General features: G+C 40.1%; 1 protein-coding gene across 6 annotated transcripts in view; it reads left to right on the forward strand.

Annotated features, from left to right (window-relative positions):
* Positions 1-1520: 1520 nt before the first annotated feature.
* The window catches only part of Wdfy3 (WD repeat and FYVE domain containing 3), a 269996-nt gene continuing 250025 nt past the window's right edge, over positions 1521-21491 (forward strand). For all 6 annotated transcript variants that reach the window (XM_017802846.2, XM_017802849.2, XM_029555330.1 and 3 more), the window contains exon 1: positions 1521-1609. The gene's annotated coding sequence lies outside the window, so the exon portion shown is untranslated. The remainder of the gene's footprint in view (positions 1610-21491) is intronic.

Below are 21491 nucleotides of genomic sequence, written 5' to 3' on the forward strand. Positions count from 1 at the left end.
GCATGTGTACCATGGCATACATATGGAGGTCACTTGCAGGAGTTGGTTCTCTCCTTCCACCACGTGGGTTCTGGGGATTGAATTTAGGTCATCAGGCTTAGGGGCAGGTGCCTCTATCCACTGACCTATCTCTCAGGCCCAGCACAAGATTTTTAAAGAAACAACTCAGATTTTTGAAGAATATTTTTATTCCTATTTCTACCTGGGTTCCAATAAAGGAAGAACCAGTCAAGCTGGTCATGGTGGTATATACCTATAATCCCAGCATTTAGGAAATGGAAGCAGGAGGATTAGGAGTTCAAGACTAGCCTGGGCTGCAGGAGACCCTTTCTCAACAAACATACAAATAAAAACAACAGCAAAAACAAAAAAAGAACCAGCTAAGAAATGAAGTACACATCAAAACTAGATTATCATCTGATAGGTTTTTGAATGGTGATTAGCTGATGTTGTCTGAACTATTATAATATGATTAAAGAGATCAAAGTTATGTGTCAAAAACAAGTAGCTGGGTTTGAAGCAGCATGTAGCTAAGGACAAAGCTGTTCATAGGCATGGTGTTTAGTGAGAAGAGAAGGCCTGCAGGAATTAGTTTAAAGCAGATTTGGGACCAAAGAATTGACTAAGACCATAGAACTTGTTGAGAGCAGAGTTAAGAAAGACCAGAACCTGGTTTTCATACTCCTACCCTAGGATTTTCATGTTGAAGTATGGAATTGTAAAAGAGAGAAACATTTGAAAACTCTATATGCAACGTACTAAATAACTTGAGACCAGAGTGTGACCTTTGAGAGCAGATGGGAATTTTGTGATTCTCAGATGAATACCAGCCCAGAAGGGGTAGCTGACTTCAGTTTGGCTCTGCCACATACAACTGTATTGTCACTCAGTCTTTGCATAGCTTCTTGTTTTTTGTTTTAAATTTTTTTTTTTTTTTAAATTAAGTGTATGAGTGTTTTGCCTGCATGTATGTAAATAAATATACTTGTGCCTGCAGTGACCACTGAGGCCAGAAGAGGGTGCTGGGTCCCTGGGAACTGGAGTTAGACAATTGTTAGCTGCCATGTGGGTGATGGAAAATGAACCCCAGTCCTCTGCAAGAGCAGCCAGTTCTCTTAACCTCTTAACTATACTATCCAGTTCCCCTTTTTTGAGGGGTTTGAGACAGGGTCTCATCTCACCATGTAGCCCTTGCAGAACTGGAACTCATGTGTAGACCAGACTAGCCTCATACTCACAGAGATCCGCCTACCCCTTTCTGGGATTAAAGGCATGCATTTATTTATTTATTTATTTAGTGTGTGTGTGTGTGTGTGTGTGTGTGTGTGCATGTGTGTATACACATGGCACACATGTGGATGTCAGAGGGAAAGTTTATCTTCAGTGATAGGTTCTCAGGTGTTTGGTTGTTAAGTAAAACAACAGGTGACGAGACAGATCAGCAGAAAATGATTGACACATTATGCTGAGTCACCTCATATTCTAGTAAACTGAGTTTCCTTTTCTTTCCTTTCTCACAGGTGTAATACTTTTCTACATCTGCTTCAGGAAGAAAGTGCCTGCCATTCCTGTCTCTGCAGTTTCATGCCAGCCCAGAACAGAGAATCAGGTCAGTTTTAGGATTTTTTTAAGCCGTTGGTAAAGGAGGCAGGGACAAAATCATGTTGGTCTTTGCTGCATAGTTGAGCAGTGTATTGCTTTTCTGTTGCTGTGATGAAACACCATTACAAAAAACAATTTACGGAGGAAGAGTTTGGCTTATGGTTCCAGAGGGAGGGTCCATAATGGCGGGGAAGGCATGTCAGCAGGCAGGCCCGATGGCCAGAGGAGGAAGCTGAGACATCACAATTTCAACCACATGCAGAAAGTGGAGAGAGCCAACTGGAAGCGGGGGACACTAACCTCTCAACACCTGCTCCCCAGGGTGCACTTCCACCAGCAAGGATGCAGCTCCTATGACCTCCCCAAGCAGTGCCACCAAGTGTTCAAGTACCTGAGCCTATGGGGTCATTTCTCATTCAAACCACCACAAGTAGTATCTAATCTATTGAACTGTGGTTCACAAGGCCTTGGTTTCATTCCTGCATAAGCACTGATAACTTAGTGAACTAGGGAAAGCACTTTTCTTCTCATTGCTTTTAATATTCTGCATCTAAAACAGGTATATTGGAATAAATCATCTTCATTTTCAATTCTGGTTTTAAATCATTATTTTTATTATTGGTACTTGTAACTAACATCATGTTTTAAAAGCATTTCTTTTTCTTAAAATTTGTTTTTATTGGATTTTTGTGTATTTTATACAGAGATTCTTAATCATCTTTATACCCCGTCTTTTTTTATCTTTTTCCTGCAAAAAAATTGAGTTTTGATGAATTAACCCATCATAAATTGAAATTATGCCAGATGGTAAGTGCATTGTACATACTTAACTATTGAGCTTTGTAGCCTAGCAACACAGTACACTATAGAACATCAGCCACTCACCCATGTGATCCGGTTGACTGGGAGCTATGGCTCAACCTCTGCCTCTGCCCAGCATCAGACAGTACTAACTGCCTATCACTAGCCCTGGGGGGAATAATCAAAGTTCAAACTTGAAAGCAAGTTTTCTAGGAAGTGTATATTGCTTTTGTACCATCCTAAACTCAAGCTGTTGTAAGTTTGGGACCAACTGTTGTTACTTTAAAGCACAGGCCTTAGAACTCTTTAGGCAATTGTATTGTAGTTGCTGTGGGTGATCAGTTTAAGCAAAAATGCCGTTGTAAGATAGTTGAAAACAATCCAGGACTCTGAAGCTGCCTTCATTTATATTTTTCATTTTGCTTTGTAATTTTTGAATATCTTATTTTTTCATGGGGTTATCTGGCATTCAATAGCTTTTTTTTTTTTTTTTTTTTAAGAGACGGTACATGTTAGTTCTCTGCTGGTTACAAATCCCTCAGCTTAAATTAGCTTAACCAAAAAGGGAAAGTATCAGGCTTTTGGGAGTGGTCCAGGACACACTGAGATCCAAGGACAGAAATGTAGCTGGGTTGCACACTGAGAACCGGGACCTAATCAGAGGTTTCCCACCACCTTTAGCAAAGCACTGTCCTCTATGCATACAGCTGGTTTTTCTTTGACCACTGCCTTCTTCTCGTTCTTTGTGATTGGAAGCATAGTTGACACCTCCTCCCAAGCTTTGTGTCTTTTAATCTGGACTCCCCGCAGCAGGCTCTGCTGCATAGCATCCTACACTTCCCAGGGCACACTGGTCCCTCAGGCACAGGCCTCCTGGACAGGGGTCCGGTGGGGTGAGGGGTGGAGGATAGGGTTTAAAGTCTCACATTGACTTTTTCTCTCAGTCCCCATTCTCTAAAAAGGATCTGACTTACTCCTACTAAATGCAGCTAACTAACAATGGAGTGGGTAGTACTCTTTCCAGCAGCATAGAAAGTACAGTGGTAGAGCACATGTTTAGCACTCATGAGCCATGAATTCAAGTCCCAGTACCAAAATGAGAAAACAACCAAAAAGCTCAGGAAAGGAAACTCAAGAAAATGTAGATGAACTTGTAGATACAAATACTAATTGTGAAGTTTAAACTACCAAGTATAAAAAGTTCTTTAACCAGAAAAACAAATTGTGAAATAGCATTATTAAATCCTTAAAAATTTTAAAATTTAATTTCCCTTAATTTTAAGACATAATAGTTAAAATCTAGGACTCAAGAAAACTAGATATGTGTAACTCAGTGATAAGAGTACTTGCCTAGGGGCTGGAAAGATTGCTCAGTGGTTAAGAACACTGGTGGTTCTTACAGAAGACCCGGGTTCGAATCCCAGCACCTACATGGCAGCTAACAGCTGTCCGTAACTCCAGTCCCAGGAGATCCAACGGCCTCTTCTGACCTCCTCGGGCATTGCACAACATGGGCGCACTTACCTACATGCAGGCAATAGACGTATACACATAAAATAATAAAATAAAAATAATAAAGATTTAAAAAAAAAAAAGAGTACTTGCCTAGCATGGTCAAGGCCCTGGGTTTGTTCCCCATCACTAGAAAGAAGGAAGGAAGGAGGATGGAAGGAAGGAAAACTTAAGACTCAGGAATGCTAATAATTTTAATAATTACTACCTTAGCTCTCTTTTTAAAGACATTTTTAAAATTACTTATTTTTATTTTATGTATATGAGTGTATTGCCTACATGTATGTAAGTGCACCCATGCATGCAGTGCCTGCAGAGAACAGAAGAAGGCATTGGATCCCCTGGAATTGGAGTTACAGATGGTTGTTAGCCACCACATGAGTGATAAGAACCAAACCTGGGTTCTTTGCAAAGAACAGCCAGTCCTCTTAACTGCTGAGCCATCTCTCCAACCCCTACCACTTTATCTTTTGCTATGAAACTTTGTGTAATGTTTCCTTTGTAGACTTTAGGTTTATTAACTAGAGCCTGATATTTGTATGCCCATATCACTGAATTGGTTTTATTTTATGTGTATGAGTGTATTGTCTGCATGCATGTAAGTGTGCCTGTGTTGTGTGATGCCCATGGAAGTTAGAAGAGGGTATAGGATCCCCTTGAACAGGGTTATGGATAGTTGTTAGCCACCATGTGGGTACTGGGAACCAAACCTGGATCCTCTGCAACAGCAGCCAGTGCTCTTAATCACTGAGCCATCTCTCCAGCCTCTAAATTGATTTTTAAATCCTAAGTATCCTGTAGTTGGTGCTTGTTTGGGGAACAAATTATACATTGATCATTATCAATAGTATAATTAAAAACTACCTCTATGAAATATTGCAGGTAGATTTAAGAGTGAAAATATGCAATTGCAGAGTGGCTTAGTTAAGGCTCAAAACTTAATGTTCCCTCGTTTAAATCATAGTTTGTTACTTTCAGCTGTTTGTCTAGGACAGATCTGAGCTCCTCTTTATTTTCTCATCTTTAAAATGGGTTTTAAACAGTACTTAATAGAAGTGTCAAACATGATGATACTCATTAAGACTGTGCCTGGTACTACACTTGGGTTCACTGTAATTTGTTCTTGTGACATCAACCTTAGATACTTTTACTAATGAACCCTTGAACAAAATAAAGTCCAGAGCTAATTAAGTACATATTTTGTTAACATACTGACTTTGTTTTTGGAAGTAGAATAAAATTTCCATAAAATCCTAAAGTTTGGAGACATTGCTGAAATTATTGACTTGAAAAGAGAGAAAAAAGCAAATGGAATAGTTCTTTTTGTTGTAGGTCTCTGGAGATATTTTTTTAGTCACTAAATACATTTCTAAAAATTGAGGGGTAAAGAGATGGTTAGGAATCAGTAAAATGACACACAAGCATGAGGACCCAAGATCTGATCCCAGCAAACACAGAGAAGAGAAAGCTGGGCCCAGCAATGCAGGCTTACGATCCAGCACCGGGGAGGTGGTGACAGGAGGACTCCTGGGGCTCACTAGGCAGCCAGCCTAGCTGAATTGCTGAGTTCAGTTGCTGAGTTCTGGGTTCAGGGAAAGGCCCAGTCTCAAATAATAAAGTGGAGAATGATTAACAAAGATATCCAACTATGAGCTCTGGCCTCTACATGCATGTACACACACACATACATGTGTACGTGCACATACACATGCATGCACATACACACAAGGTAGGGGACATTATGATGCCAAGATTTTACTTTGCTTCTCAATGGTATTAATTACTTCCCCATGCTTTCTGGATTTTGGTTTTACTTTGCTCTGGTGTAGGAGAAAGCAGCAGGAGAGGGCGCTCCTCCCTCCCTCCATCCTCTTGTAACAAGGACTCAGGGTCGATTTTTTCCCCATGTGGGTCTGTTTTATGAAGGTCTCTGCTAAAAGGTGCCTTTGCCTGTGTTAATATGGTTGTGAGATGCCTGGCTGCTTAGGAGCCTCTTAAGAGAGGTTAAGGATCTATGCATAAATGAAAAGAATGATGAAATTTAAGAAGTCATCCATTACTCAACAAACATTTTGCCTGGCACATATTTTGTGCTTTATAAGAGTTTATGGTGCATGTCTGTAATCCTAGTATTCTAGACACCATGGCAAGAGGCTCAAGTTTGAGGCCACACTGGGCTTCATAGGGCCACCATGTCAAAAAGAAAGAAAGACTGAAAACAAAAACTTGAGTTTGTAATTTGAAAATGCTACACAGTATAAGGAAGGAAGAAAGGAAGTGTGAAAATATCTGAAGCGTAAATTCTTGGGCTGTTTTGTTAATTCTTTGCAGTTAATTGAGAGAAATCCCCAACCCCCTCCCCCCAAAAAAATATAGCATAGAATTATACTTTGAAAGTATAGATTAAATATTGTTTGACTATATGAATGATTTTTATTTCCTGTGTATGAGTATATTGCCTGTGTGTATGCAAGTGTACCCATGTTGTACAGTGCCCACGGAGGTCAGAGGAGGGCATCAGATCCCCTGAAACTGGAGTTACGGACTGTTTTTAGTCACCATGTGGGTGCTGGGAATTGAACCCAGGTCCTCTGCAAAAGCAAAGAGCAGTCAGTGCTCTCTACCATTGAGCCATCTCTCCATACCCCCTTAAATTTTTTTTGCATTTTTTTCCCTAATCTTCAAAAATTTTTAAAAATTAGGATGCCCCTGGGTGTAGTGGTGCATGCCTTTTAGTCCCAGCACTCAGGAGGCAGATGAAAGAGGCAAGCGAATCTCTGAGTTCAAGGCCAGGCTGGTCTACATAGCAAGTTCCAGGCCAGCTGGGACTACAGGGAGACCATGTCTCAAAAAGACTGGAAAAAAAAAAAAAATTAAGATGCCTTATTACCTAGTTCAAGAAATATTTGTATAAGTCCCACCATGGGTATCTTTTTTTTTTTTTTTTTTGGTCTTTTTGAGACAGGGTCTCCCTGTAGCCCAAGCTGTCCTGGAACTCATTATGTAGACCAGCCTGGCCTTGAACTCACAGAGATCTCCCTACCTCTGCCTCCCAACGCTGGGATTAAAGGTGTGCACCACCATGCCCAGCTGGGTATCTTTTTTAAAAGTCATTTCTGACATAGTTTTGACTCAAAAGTCAAACTTTTAAAATTTATTTTTATGTGTATGAGTATTTTATCTACATGTATGTAAGCAGATCACCTGTGTACAATGCCCTCAGAGGCCAGAAGAGGGCATCAGATCCCCTGGAACTGGCATTACTGATGGTTGTTACTAGCCACTATGTGGGTGCTGGGAACTGAACCTGGATCCTCTGCAAGAGCAGCCAGTGTTCTTAACCACGGAGCCTTATCTCTAGCCCTAAAATTAAACTTTTTAAGATCAGAGTTAATATTTGGTTTAGTTTTTAAAAAAATCTTACTTCCTTCCAAAATCAGTAGAGAACCCTCAAGCTTTGCAGAGTCTGGGGATAGAGGATTCAGGATTAAGGGGTGTGTGTGCGTGTGCATGTGTGCATGTGTGCATTCAGACATCTTTGAAAGAAAACTTCTAAAATTTATTTTTAATATTTTATTATTTTTATTTTATGTGTATGAGTGTTGTACCTGCATGTAGGTAAGGTAAGTATACTCATGTCGTTCAATGCTGGCGGAGGACAAAAGAGGCTGTCCAGATTCCCTGGAACTGGAGTTAATGGACAGTTGTTAGCTGCTATGTGGGTCCTGGGATTCGAACCTGAATCTTTTGCAAGAACAGTCAGTGTTCTTAACCACTGAGCTATCTCTTCAGCCCCAGAAAGCTTCTCAAATTTTATCAGAAGAAAGGGCTTCATGCTGGGTCGGGGGCATGGCTCAGGGAGTGAAATGCTGCTGCACGAGCCTAAGGACCTGAGTTTGAGAATCCCACATAAAGCCAGCCATGGAAGCTCATGTCTCTAATTCCAGCTCCCCCATGGCAAAATGAGAGGCAGACAGGAGAATCCTAGGAAGCTTATTGGCCAGTTATTCTGGTGTATGTAGTAGCAAACAACAAAGAGACCCTGTCTCAAACAAGAAGGAGGTGAGAGTCTACACCCTAGCTTGTCCTCTGACCTCCACATGTGTGCTGTGGCTTATACGCGTGCATGCATACACACACACACACACACACACACACACACACACACACAGATTTTTTTTAAAGAAATGCACCATATCTCCATGTAGAGTTCTTCCTATGCATAGATTCTCTACAAGTCAAGTGATTATGGTTTATATGGGCTTGTCTTTATCTCTTCTGTTTCTTGAATCTTACTTTTTTTATTTCTTGCACCTGCTAAAGAATGGCTTGTTCAAAGAATTTTGTTTTATAATGCCACATTTATATTTGAAGTCCACCCACTTATTCTGAATAATAGCTAATACTAATAAAAACAATAGCAGTTGCATTTACTGTTTCCTAGCGTTTCTTTTCTTTTTTAAACATAATACTCCTTCATTTATTCTTCCCGAGAAATAGGTTCTATTTTTGTTATTCTAATTTTCTATTATTAGAAACAGGGCACAGGAGTGAGAGATGGCAGGGCTGGGATGGTGGGCTCCAGGACTCACTTGGGAACTGCTCAGGTATTACAGGAAGGTGTCACTTCTTTCTTTCGTCACCCTAAAAGCACATGAAATATTTTGATTATATCTATATTTTTATATTTGAAGATGATACCCTATGAATGTTCAAAGTTTCATATAGTCTATTGATGAAAAAAATGAAAATGACTGATGAAGTGTTTGGAATAGAATGCTTTGTTCTATCTGTTCTGATCCTGTACAAGGTTAAAATCCTATTTTGGGAAAGAACCTATTGATTTGTAATTGAATCATAGGCCTACCCTTATTTTGGGTATTTAGTATGTTAATTAGTTCACCTTGGAACTTTTGTGTTTGTACAGGTAGATAGATATGCATATTTACTACTTTCAGTGGAGTAGTGGGGTGGGTGTGACAGGGTCTCACTTTGTATCATCCTTGCAGACTTTAAACTTGCAATCCTGCTGTCTCCACTCCCAAGTCTTGGGATTACAGGCGTAAGCGTCCACATCCAGTGTTGGAGAGTTATTTTGAAAACAATTACCTTGGTGCCAAATGCTATAGACTCCAGAACAGGAAGTATAGCCAGGTTTCCAAAGAATCGAATATTTTTAGGTGTCCATTCTTTCTTTTTCTAGAGGTGCCTGTACTCTTATTTTTATTTTTACACTCAACTGATTTCTCAGCTTTCCTATCAGCATTCCATGGGCCATCTCAGTGATCAACTATTTTCACTTGGTAGGTTAGCAGAGCTGTGGTTGCCATTCTCAAGGATGTCCAACATTGTCCAGGGAGCCATTCTTCGAAGAGTCCAGTTTTGTGTTCACAGTAGAACACAAAAGGGGAAGGGCAGGTTCTCTAAGTAGCTGTGGTGGGAATAAAATGAATATTTTTGTTATGGAAACTGAAGAAGAAAATTGAAAAACTTGTCCTTGGGAAAAAAAAGTTGGGGATTTTAAGATTCAGTTTGAGATTATTAATTTGGGTTTTCTTCTTGCATTTGTGGGTGTTAGAGTTTGTGGCAAACTTTATTTCTATAACTCTTGGTTTATGAGTGTGGAATGAGAGTGTATTTAAGTATGTTTGCTAGTGGAAGCGGTTATCTAAATGAATGAGTGCTTCAGTCATTCATCTAACTGATTTAAAGAAGCAGTGGGACGTAAGCAGGTTAAACCTCCCCCCCACACACAAGTGGACTACAGCAGGAACCTTTGCCGTCTTTTTTTCTCCAGGTTGAGCATATGCTTCTATTTATTTATATACTAATTAACTAATTAATTTGTATGAATATTCTGCCTGCTTATATGTAGGTACATGTCTTTGTTTCTTCATTGCTGTGACAAAATACTCTGACCACTACCAACTTGGGGAGGAAAGGGTTTATTTAGCTTACATATCCCAGGTCACAGTTCATCCGGGAGCTCAAGGTAGGAACTCAGGGCAGGAACCTGGAGGCAGGAGCTGGAGCACAGGCCATGAAGGAATGCTGTTTACTGGTTTTCTCCCCTGGCCCCTGCTCAGCCTACTTTCTTATGCAACACAGGCCCACCTGCCCAGGGGTGGCACCACCCACGGTGGGCTGGGCCCTCCCACATCACTCATCAAGAAGATGCCCCTGAGACATGGCCACAGGGCAGTCCAATAGAGGCAATTCTCCAATTGAGACTCCCTCAACCAAGGTGTGTCAAGTTGACACTAAAGCTATCCAACACAGTACACTACATGCATGCAGTGCTCCTCAGGATCCCTCAGAGCTGGAGTTGTGATGGTTGTGAGCCATCATGTGAGTGCTTGGTAACTGAACCTCAGGTCCTCTGCAAGAGTGGCAAGTACTGTCACCTGCTGAACCATCTGTCAAAACGGCCCTCTTTTTAAAAGCAAATTTTAAAGCATTTACATTTTTTTGTTGTTGTTTATTTTATGTGCATGTGAGTAGCTGCATGCATTTGCATGTACATCACACCGAGCCTCTGGAGGTGAGAAAAACTTTCAGGTGTTGGTTCTCTCCTTCCACCATGTGGGTTCTGAGGCTTGAACTCAGGTCATTAAGCTTGTGGAAAACGCCTTTTCCCAGGTCATTAAGCTTGTGGAAAATGCCTTTTCTCTCTGAGCCATCTCGCTGGCCTAAACTCCTTTCTACATGTGTTACCTGAGACCTGGGTCTCAGGATGAATAGGCTGTTTAAGAATTAGAAAGCTACCCAGTATAATAATAGAAAATATGCATTATGCAAATAATTCACAAGTTTTGTTGAAATATAATCTCCTTTTTTGGTATATCTTGATAAGAAAGTCTAATGAATAGTATAAAACTGGATGCTTTAAGGAAAGATTTGTACAGTACAACCACAAATTTTCATCTTTGTAACATGGGAAAATTATATGGTTCTATAGTTCTATACCTAAAGTGTTGGTGGTATAATGTGCATTTGTTTATCAGAGAAAAGGAAGGAACAGCCATAACTTTTTGTGTTCCTCTTGCTTATAACCTGATTAGAATGGCAGCCCATTCTGAGACCCAGCACTGACCACTTTGCAGACCAATAGGATGCTATTTCTCTTCTATCAAGATGATTAAAATACAGGCTCTGGAGATAGCTCAGGAGTAGAGCATTTGCTTAACACATATCGTGCTCTGAGTTTGTTTTCCATTGCTGCAGAACTCCACCAAAATAACAAAAATCACCAACAAAACAAAGCAGAAATACTAGAAATCTAAAATCAAATGAGAATGTCCAGTGGTGTATTTCACCCCCGCTTTTTATTCTCTTTAGGACAATCTCACTGTGTAGCTGAGGCCAGCTCCGAACTCCTTCTGCTTCAGCCTTCCAAATGCTTGCATCACAGGCATGTATTAGCTGCCATGCCCAGCCTCCCTCCCTCCCTCCCTCCCTCCTCTCTCCCTCCCTCCTCTCTCTCTCCCTCCCTCCTCTCTCTCCTCCTTTTCTCTCTCTCCTTTTTGAGGATAGTCCAGACTAGTAATTCTTATAGAAATCCACATTCTTTGCTTCTTCCTGGAGTCAGACCAGTGAATTTGGAAAATATTCCTCAAAGGAACAGGAAGACTCATGAAATATTTAAAAAAAAAATTCCCAGGAAATTGGATAGTGACAAAATAGTCACTGCTTGGCTTAGGCTAACACAAGAGAACAATGAAGGTTTCTGTTAGGTTAATGAAGCAGAGGTTGGAAAAAGAACAGGGGGAAGAAAAGGTTAAAGGACATGCACTGAAGCATGATATTAGGTGAGTTACTCAGTACAAAGGGACAACATTGGGAAACTATAGCTTGCAGCACCTGTAGGGTTAGATGTTCCCTCCAGATTGGCTGAGTGGTTGAAAGAATGAGGAAGCACCTGTGGGTTTTCTGCACTGATTGACTAGCCCAGGTCAGGGTAATTGGAAAAGCAAGACCAGGTGTTGGTGGCACACGCCTTTGATCCTAGCGTTGGAGAGGCAGAGGTAGGCTGGTCTACAGTGAATTTCAGGTCAACCAGGGCTAGATAGAGACCCTACCTCAAAACAACAACTAAGACCTGACATTATTAAAAGTCGGGGGGAAAGCTCCAGGTGTTGTGGTGTATGCCTTTAATCCCAGCACTGGGAGGCAGAGGCAGGCGGATCTCTGTGAGTTAGTTCAAGGCCAGCCTGGTCTCCATAGCAAATCTAGGCCCGCTAGGGCTACAGGGAGACCCTGTCTCAAAAAGACCGAAAAAAAAAACAAAAACAAAAACAAAACCCAAACCTGTATGCATTAGATCTTCATAAGTTTGTGAAAAGGTTTTCTATGCAAGTATGCAAGTAATAATAGTATTTTTCATTGCTTCTTGCAAATCTTCAAGGACACATTTGGAGCCATGATCTTATACTTTGACTCTGTCTAAATTCTTTGTTATGACTGTGCACTGTACTGGGAAGAGATTCACAATCAAATCTTGTGTTGCAATCTTGTTTCTATCTGTTGTAGGTAAGAAACTCTATTCAGTACCTTAGCCTCTTACCACTTGCTTCTTTCTGATGAGACAGCAGCAAGTGTAGGGGACAGAGCAGATGCTCAGCAGTAAGCAGACTGTTCTAAAGTCTGATTCTTGTGAGTACTAGCACTGGGCCTTGGGCCAGTTAACTTTTCATTCCCAGTGCTCTCTTAATGAATGGGATTGATACTATCAACCTCATCTGGTTGTTGTTGGCTTTAAAGAGGTAGTTGGTGAAAGATGCCGAATGTGAAGCTGGAATATGGCAGGTACTTGGCATGCATTTGTTTCCGGGCAGAGGATCTCATGAGGATCAAGTTAAATGGTCAAATGTAAAATCCCTTTGCAAAGAAAGAGTCCCATGTAGAAAAAAGCCAAAGACTAGGAATAAAACGTGGATATGAACTATGTACTCACTTCCATTTATATTGGAGAAGTTTCTGCAGTATGATGTCTTGAGAAATACTTACTGCTGGAAAACAGCATTTCATTTCAGAAATCTGCTTTTTAAGGAAGTAGAGCTAACAGTTCAGTACAAAATGCCATAAGTATACTTCTGTGTATAGAGTGATCATTTCTTTGATCTCACAGGGTAGAATGCTAGTCTATGTGCCTGTGTGACTATATTTATAGTCTCAGTGTATTCCCTTTTGATGTGGCTTAGAGGAATTTGCTTTATTTTTAAACTTTTCTATAAAAACAAAATAAGCTTGTCAGCACATTTGCATTTTGACAGCAAGGAGAATGATGCCTGGTTCTTAGGGTTAAACACTGTCCTGTATTCACTTGGAATTTCTGCTTTTGATGCTTGGGACATGGTGCATAGTACCAGCTGTACAGAATATCTTTTAGCATTACAAATCAGTAAGAACCTAAGAACCTTATTAAATATCTAATTATCTTTTCCTTTGTAGGGGAGACAAAATTCTAGCCCCATCCTCCCATTGTGGTAGTAGCTGGGCCAGGTGATTAAACTGAAAACAGGCAGATTAACAGTAGGAAAGCATATGAACATTTTATGTGTTAGTCTGTCATTGCTGTGACAAATAGGTAAGAGGAGGAGCTTCCTTTGTCTCCAGAAATCTTAGTCCAGGATTGGCAGCTCCAGTGTTGGGGCTGTGGTGAGGCAGAGCAGCATGGCAGAAGGCTTGGTGGAACAGGTCTCATTTGATTCTGAGCAGGAAGCAGAGATGGGAAGGTAGGAAGGGGCCAGGGACAAGACTTCTTCAAAGGCATGCCCATAGGGATCCCTTCATCCACCCAGGCCCCATCTCCTAATATTTCCTCCACCTCCCCAGATAGTGTGACCAGCGGCAGACTTAGCCTCATGACAACACATGAGCCTGTGGGGGACATTTTATATTCGAGTCATAATATGTGTTACAGGAACCCTTATAAGGAAATAAAGAAATAAAGAAGCAGTTTGAGTAAAACATTTATGTAGTGAATTGAACAGATTATTAGATTGAGGCAATCTGATGAGGCAAGGCAGCTTGCTTTGGCAGGGTAGTTAACTAGGGAGAAGTGGCTGGGACTGTATGCTAGCAGCATGTCTGTAGAGGCTTCCTGCGTCCAGGTTACATTTACAAGTGGAATACCAAGAAACCAGGTATAGGTAAATTTGTATAACTTTTGTATGTAATAAACATGTGTACCATGTATATGTAGTTTATATCATATGTGGTTATGTACTGATTCCTTAAACTGGTAAATTCAAAATCCATAGAATGAAAACAGTAGAAGTAGCCCCATGTTTATTGTAAATGCTTTTAGCAATCAGAGAAAATGTTAGTACAGCTTGCAGGTAACTTCTGGTATCAGAGTGAGAACGACTTAAAGAGGAAACATTTTAGAGTCAGGTGTGATGGTGTGTGTCTATAATCCCAGCCTTCCTGAGGCTGAGGCAGGAAGGTCTTGAGTTCAGATTAGCCTGGACTACACAGTGATTTCTAAGCCAATGGGGCTTAATGAGACCCAGTCTCAAACAAAAATCTAAGAAGTATTTTTCTTTGATTAGGTTCAGTTTGCTGGTGTATGGGAACAGTTGAGAGACAGCTATGTAATTCTCACAATGTTGCCTTTGAATTTAACTCATCTCTACTCAGCTATGAAATCCAACAGAACAGATTTTCTTATCTTCCCTTCTTTTCCTTTATTTCCCCCCCACACACCTCTTTAATCTTCCTTACCCTTTGGTTCTATACCTCTGTATTTTTTTTTCTTCTGCTCCGTTCTCTTCTTTCTCTCTTTCCTGTCCTTTCTTTTCTAATTGCCTCTCTTTGTCTAGAGTTCTATCTTGTGTTACTTGTGGAGGAAGCACTGACTGGATTGCTTAATAATAGTTCCCTTAAGAGTAGTTTCAAGAGGGCCAGCAAGATGGCTCAACGGGTTGGAGCTTGCCACCAAGCCTGACAACCTGAGTTCAAACCTGGAACTCATGTGGTAGAAGGAGAGAACTGACTCCTACAAGTGTCCTCTGACCTTCACATGTGTGCCATAAACACAGGTATACACACACACACACACACACACACACACACAAATGTAAAAAAGAAAAGTGAAGGCTTCTGCAGTTGTCTCATGACTGAACTTTAATTTTACTCACTGGACAATTATTTTGGTAAATAAGTCTCTGAGTGCTAATTTTTGCCTTTTTGCTTCTCAATAGCCAAAGGGAGAAGAAGGATCCAAAATATGTATTCATAATCTATTTTATCAATGTTGGTACTTATCAATTATCTAGTAAATTCTTTCCTTTTCACATCTAGGTCCAATCAGGAAATCCAGAGAATGTGTCAGATTTCATTTGGGGAAGAGACTCTAGCAGTGGGTAGGATGACCTAGGGACAGGCTGAGGGGAAATGTGGCTACTAGAATAGTAGTAGATCAGTTGAGAGGCCCTAGATGGTTAGATCCTGGACTACTTTATTATGGAAAGGGGAAAAAAAAAACTGAACAAGCAACTGACATGTTGACAGTATTCCTTTGGGGTGGGAGGTGAAACCATTGTATAATCTAGGTGTCAGTTTTCTAGTTGGGTGATCAGTTGATACTGGTCTTCTAACTTAGCAGGAATTGGAGGAGATGTAACAGATTTTAGGGAGCAGATCTTAGTTTCTGAGGTTGTTCTTCTAGAAATAATTTCAAATTTATAGAAAAGTAGCAAAAGTACCATAAAGGTAATTCATGTATGTTCTATCCAGATTTGCCTCTTGCTAGCCTTGTGTCTCAAGTGATTTATTATTCGCTTTACATATGGCTGTTTCTGGGCATTTTTATAATTAAACATACATATATTTATTTTGATTGAGCTATTTGTTATATCAAACATATGATATCCAGAGGGCCATAAATACCTCAACGTAGATTTCCAAGAATATGGATGATCTCTTACATTAACTGGATGTTACTTCAGTATACTTAAATTTGTTCATTACTAATTTATCAATCTTTTCCTAGTTTATAAACAGACCAAATACACAGTTCTCTTTCCATCTAATACAGGAGTTTATCTGTGATGCTATATTGTGTCTAGATGTTGTATAAAGTTGCCTTTGTTTAGCTATGACCAAAGCACCTGAGAAACAAAGGAGGAAAGAGTGAGTTGGGTGCATGGCTTCAGAAGGTTCATCCCATGGTGGGTTGGCCTCATGCAGTTGAGCAGACCATCATGGTGGCAGTGAAGCGTGTGGCAGAGGAGCTTCTTTACCACATGGTCGACAGGAAATAGAATGGGGAAGGGGCTGGGGACCCAGTGAGTTTAACTCTCAAAGGCTCACCCTAGTGACCTACTTTCAGCTAGGCCCTACCCCATAAAGTTCCCGCCACCTGCTGGCGACCAAGTTTTTCTAACACTGCGGTCTATTTAGGACTCCAACCACAACAAATACCAGGTCTTTTGTTTTTGTTTTTGTTTTTGGTCTTTTTGAAGCAGGGTCTCCCTGTAGCCCCAGCTGTCCTGGAACTCACTATGTAGACTAGGCTGGCCTTAAACTCACAGAGATCCACCTGCCTCTGCCTCCCAAGTGCTGGGACTACAGGCCTGCACCACCATGCCCGGCAAATACCAGGTCTTTTAAATCTCCCTTAATCTGGAATAGTTCTTTACAATTTCTTTGTCATTTATTATCTGGACACCTTAATAGTATACAATTCTCTTCTCTCCCTTTGTTTCTTATTTTGGGTAATTTTTGTATTTGACATGATTTCAGGTTAAGCATCCTGGGATAAAATGTTACAGAAGGAATATGTCTTTGTAGCATATCATATCTGGAGGTATGCCAGATTTTGACCTCCTGTGCCATTGTCTGAGTTCCTCATTATATAGTCATTATAATTCCCTTGCAGTTAATTCGCAGTTTGTGGGGAGGGAGACATTTAAGGTTATTAAATGTACTATTCCTCATAACGCCTCATCTCCTATATGTAGCATCCATTGGTGATTCTTGCTGGAATCAGTCTCTTTATTACTGGTATTAATTCATGGTTTCCTGTATTCCCCCCATTTGCCCCCCAGTCCTGCCAGTGATTAGCAGTTTGTTATGGTCCACCAGGATTTTGGTTCTCAAATTGTCCCATGTCTCACTTGACTCTTGTGTCCTTTCATGTGTCCCAGCATTTTTTATGAGTATGTCATTGTTTTTATTCTTTATAATAAGGTTTGTCATGTTCCTTTAATGCTTAGTACTTGGAGTTAGTTGTTACTCCTAGTGGCTGGGGCCCATCTTGTTAAAAAGAAACGAGGACTAGAAATCAAGAGGTAGATACTTGATAGGTATGTTAATGTTAGGTATCTTTTCTTTGGGGCCCCATCAGAGAACAAAGCTAGTAAATATATGTATGTTCACACATACAAACACATATATGTATCGTGTGTGTATATACTTCTGTTACATAGATAAATGTATGAACATAGTTATGCTTTGTTATTATTTGAAATAAGTTTTCATGTACCCCAGGGTGGCCTCAAACTTACTATGTAGCTGAGGGTGATCTTGATCTCTTAAATGCTGGGATTACAAGAGGACCGGGCTCAGTTGTTTGAAGTATGAATTCACATTAGGGATACTTGTTCCTTTCTTCATTTTACTCATTTGCGCTGGTTGACTATAGCCAATTTTAATTTTCACAAAATTTTTACCATTTTCTTAAGATTTTCATTTCTTAGTTGTTAAGCTCTTTGTATTTAGTAGTGGTTCTATGTATAATGCACATGGCAAATATTTTCTCATTTGTCTTTTGACATTGCTTATAGTGTTTTTTGGCAATCAAAGTTTAAGACAAATTTTTAGTTCCATTTATTAATGATTTCTGTTATTGCTTTGGCATTTTACATAGCAGTTAGAAAATACAATGAATTTAAAATGGATTAGCTACGTAGAACAGGAAAGAAATGAGGTAGTTATCTTTACTAGAGAAATAGGGTTAATTCTCCGTGCACTATCAGTATGCCATAAGCTTACATAAAGCTGGAATAACAACAAAAAAAATCATTTACCCAACATTCAGATTAGTTTCTTTTACTTTAAACTCAATTTTCCCAAATACTGTGGAATGTAACACTCACATGCTTATTCTGTAGCTCCAGTTGTGATCAGGTCTTTGATTAACTACCTTGCCAAATGGCCTAGAATTCGGGCCTGTTAACTGTGAAACAGCTGCACTGGGGAATTTAGACTCAGTAGCTTTGGCTGGCTGGTCTCCCAGGTCTCAGCCTCTTTTCATTGGTCTTGGTGTAGCACAATACCAATATCCTTTTTAGGTGTCTGTAAGTCTGTCTTTTCTACATATCTGAAATTTATAGAAAAGAGATGAGAGAAAATATAAGAGATTAATAATGTTGCACAAAACAGCGAAACAATTCAAAGGGCTTGCAGATTACTGTATTAACAGTAGCATGCCTTATTTCAGGTCAATATAAATGAGATTTACCATGGTTTGTTTTTGATCAATGCATGGCCCAATATTATTATAGTATAATTAACAAATATCTTTTTTTCTTTTTTTTCTTTTTTTTTTTTTTTTTTTGGTTTTTTTTGGTAGGGGGTCCCTGTAACCCCAGCTGGCCCTGAAACTCCCATGTAGACCAGGCTGGCCTTGAACTCACAGAGATCTGCCTGCCTCTGCCTCCCGAGTGCTGGGATTAAAGGTGTGTGCCCAGCTTAACAAATGTCTTTTATCAGTAAGTCTAAGAAGACACTTTATAGACTTTGGATAGCCAGAATTTAAATGCAGCAGCAGCAAATTCTCAAAAATTCCAATTTACTCAATGGAATTTCCTTTGTACTGCAGGCTTTAAACGGTAGCCATAGTGCTTTCATTTGACAGCTTTCAAAGGAATTGCTTACCAATTAAGTACAGTAATTTTAGTTTATCCAGAGTGATAAATTTGAAACAATGACTAGCGATCACAAGAGCTCTGGGATTTCTTTCTTTTTTTGGTCAATTAATCTTGTTCATACATATATATATATATATAGTATATTCTGATTACTTTTCCCATACCCTCGCTTATCTCCTTCTCTTCTCTAACCCCTACTTATTCCTACCAGTCCATTTTCCAGACTCATGAATTCAGGTTTTGTTTTATGACCCATTTGGTTTAACCAAAGCCAACTGTGTGGCCATTGGATTATACTAGCCATTGAAGCCTAGTGGGGTCACTGGTTAGTACACAACTGAGGGCAGTGGTTCCCCTGAATCTTCTCAGCAGCACATCATTTAAGAGTAAATGGTAGGGTCCTGAGCCTTTCCTCCATCTAGGCCTAACTGTTGACAGGTTCATTTCTTGTGCAGACCCAATTCAGGCATCTGAAGTTGCTGTGGATTTGTGATTGCAATGGCTGTGTCTTGCCCAGGAAATGACATTTCACAGCTTCTTCTGATCTTCTGGCTCTTTTTGTCCCTTCTTTGGCAATTCTCCCTGAGCCTTAGGTGGTATAGATGTCTTGTTTAGGGCCGAGCATGTGTGTATCACTTATTTTCAGCCTTAGCCTCTGCATTCACCACTGTTCCCTGGAAAGAGAAGCTTCTCTGATTAAGGCGGAGAGTAGTATATATCTATGAGTATAAGCACAAATATTTAGAAGGCAGCTATGTCAATTTGCTGAACAATAGTATTCATCCCCACTATATTCCTTCCCCCTTCCCCCTCCAGGCCTATCATCTTCCTGCCACATTTTTTTAAAAACCAGGTTTCTAGTACCAGGCATGGATTCTGTCCTGTGGTTGCATCTCAAATCTAACCAGAGAACAGGTAGTTAGCTCTATAACAGCACTGCCCCTATTGTACAAGTGGGCACATCATCCTAGAAGGTTGGTCTGGTTGATTGTAGAATTCACAGCTGGGTAAGACCATTGATGCTTTTCCCCCAGCAGCCCACATAGCACCTTCCAGGACAATGAAAGGTATCTGGCCTGAAGGAAGCTTCCAGCTCTGTTCTAACTGATTTCTCTGTGTTATTCTTCCAAGTTGTATGGTAACCTCCACAATAGGGTCTTATCATCTAATTCTACTGGGCAACCAAGAGAAATGGCAGGAGCCTGTATTGCTTGGAGGGTCCTTTGTTGCTTCCCTGACCAATAACTCATAAGAAGGGATCCCACACCTGGCACTGGGGTCTTTGTTTAATAACCCATGGCTTCTGGGAACTTTTCCAGGCATGCAAGGCATCTTCCTTTAAACTATTATTATTATTATAATTATTATCATTACAAATTATATTTTAAAATTTGATTACAGGATAATACGTATGCATATGGTTTTTTCATACCCCCCTCGTTTTGGTTAACCCTCCTCCCCACTCCCTTATCTCAGCTATCCCCTCAGCTTCTCCCTTCTTTCCATGCCCAGAATTCTCCCTCTCCACTCTTACTTTTGTTCTATATCCTTCCTCCTTTAAGGCATCCCCTTTCTCAAATGGCCTCTTTCTCTCCTGGCTTCTACAGGTACTCCAAGTTGAACATACAAAAGTAGAAATTTGAAGCTAAGATCTATATGAGGAAGAACATGGGACATCTGTTTTCTGTGCCTGGCTAACTTCATTCAATGTAATCTTTTCATTCCCATCCATTTACCTGGAAGTTTCATTTTTCTTTCCTGTGACTAAAATTCCATTGTGTATATCCCATTTTCAGTATACATTCATCAGCTGAATTATCAGCCAGGCCGATTCCATTCCTTAGCTATTGTGAATAGAGTGAGTGGCAGTGAATGTGGAAGTTCCATTTGGAATGACATTCTGGATACACTGAAATTCAAGGCAAGTTTTGTTATTAGAGTTGTAGAATAGCTTTCCCCTTCTACTTAAGAAGCCGACAAACCACTTGGTGAGTCGTATGCTGAGCCTTGCATTATTCTTCAGAAAGTACTTTGATGAAGGAAAGAAAAAACCAGGGACTTCACCTCATGTCAGTAAATCATTTGCTTAAGCAGAGAGCACATCTGGTTTCTCCTCACTGAAAACAGGAGTAGTGGCCATCAGGACAAGACAGAATGCCTTCTAGGAGGAAGTGGATAAAGAGAATGGTGTAATCATGGGTTACACAGTTGCATGGACTTGTATTTTTCCCCCTCTGGCTATCTCTCATAAACTGCCCAGGGGGACTAAATATTACCTTTCTTTGTGTTTTGCATTTCTTGACCTGTCGTTTTTTTGTGATTTTCTGTTTTTAGTTTACGATGTTGTTTATCCCTGTTCTGAAATTATAGCCTGTCTACAAAAAATATGGGTTTTTTTTATAGCTAGCCAGACTGATAATAAAATGTGAACTTTTTATAATTAGTAGTTGCCCTTAAATGTATGACGGGACTCTAGTTATGGTTTAAGAACATCAGCTGTAATTTCAGGATTAGTTTATTATGGAACAGAGATTCTTTATTAGTTAGTAGAAAATGCTAGCATTCATGATTAGAAAACAGCGTGGTGAGTAATTGGCTTTGTACCACTTGCCAGAAGTATGAGACATTCTTGGGTGTGTGTTTGTGTAATTAGGCCTTTCCCCTCAGTTCTTGTCAATTAAAGTTTGCACACTTAATAAC

The sequence above is a fragment of the Nannospalax galili genome, unplaced genomic scaffold (genome assembly GCF_000622305.1).
Source record: "Nannospalax galili isolate Female #2095 unplaced genomic scaffold, S.galili_v1.0 scaffold405, whole genome shotgun sequence".
Classification (NCBI taxonomy): Eukaryota; Metazoa; Chordata; class Mammalia; order Rodentia; family Spalacidae; genus Nannospalax; species Nannospalax galili.